Source organism: Tupaia chinensis, unplaced genomic scaffold (assembly GCF_000334495.1).
Source record: "Tupaia chinensis unplaced genomic scaffold, TupChi_1.0 Scaffold000318_1, whole genome shotgun sequence".
In the NCBI taxonomy this organism is placed as follows: domain Eukaryota; kingdom Metazoa; phylum Chordata; class Mammalia; order Scandentia; family Tupaiidae; genus Tupaia; species Tupaia belangeri.
Window position 1 is genome coordinate 1,606,217 of NW_006159811.1, and position 1,354 is coordinate 1,607,570.

The following is a 1,354-nucleotide window of genomic DNA, read 5'->3' on the forward strand; positions in this document are numbered from 1 at the left end:
TTTAATTTAATTTAATTTAATTTAATTTAATTTAATTTAATTTAATTTAATTTAATTTAATTTAATTTAATTTAATTTAATTTAATTTAATTTAATTTAATTTAATTTAATTTAATTTAATTTAATTTAATTTAATTTAATTTAATTTAATTTAATTTAATTTAATTTAATTTAATTTAATTTAATTTATTTTTTTTTAACAAACCTGAATGTTTTGTAGGCTAAAATGCAGGAGATAAAACTGCCAAAGAAACTTTATATTCTTGATAGTCTTTTTATTACAAAGGATATTCGGCTGAAAAAGTTCAAGAAGCACTGAGATAATATATTGAGCAAACTTGTTTAACACCTTTCCTTCCCCACTCAGCTTCTAAGTTCACAGTGAGTTTGCCATCCCAGCTAGAGTTTTGGAATAAGAATCAGGAAATCTGGACCCAGCGCTTCATCACCCCCATCCAACCGTCCATCTTCTAGTCGTTCTGTCCGACAAGCACGTATAGAGTGTGCCAATGCGGTCCGGCTTGATGAAGTAATAAACATGTGCCTAGTGCATGTAACAATAGGCGAGCTGACAGAATCTTCTGTAGGGTCCCTGTCGCCAAATGTAGTACTTTTACAGACCTTGCCAGTGCTGTCCTCTGGATTTGATGCTCTGCTTCAGAATATCCTAGGATGTCTAATAAAAAAGTAAACCCCTGAGGTGGCTTCGGAACCTCCTGAATCAGAAACACTGGTTGTCAGGGTTCTAGGACTTCTTGAAAATAAGCTCTGCAGATCATTTTTTTTTTTTTTTTGAGAGGGTTTTGCTATAGGGCGCATGCGCTCACCAGAAAGACAGAGAGAGACAGAGAAAGAAAGTGAAAAGCCATCCCTCAGGGGGGATGGCCACGCTGCAATCCCTTCTCCTCCATTCTCCTCTTGGGATCTTGGGCACACACGCACACGCGCCCAGCATGAGTTTAAGTAACCGGGTCCAGGACTCAAACTGCAGTCGATTACATGGGAGTCCAGCGACATAGCCATTACGCCAACTGCTGGTCCCTCTGCTTAGCATTCTTAAGCACAGGATGCAAAGTAAATATGTGATGTAGACCTTGTGTCTTAAAAGTGTCCTGCTCGTTAAAGGCAAGCCAGGGAGGGAGCGCTGACTACCGAGCATACTGGCCCAGGCCCTGGTGCCTGCAGGCACCTTTCCCTTTTGGGGTGTTTACCTGTGCCCGTCCCTGGTGCAGGGGTTACTGTGAGAACAAGAATGGGAGTTCCTCCTCCCAGGCTTCAGGAGCCTTTTCCCTCACCCAGGGGAAGGGTGGGGCTGGCGCAGGCGGGTGGGGGAGCCGGGGTGGGCAGCTGGCTC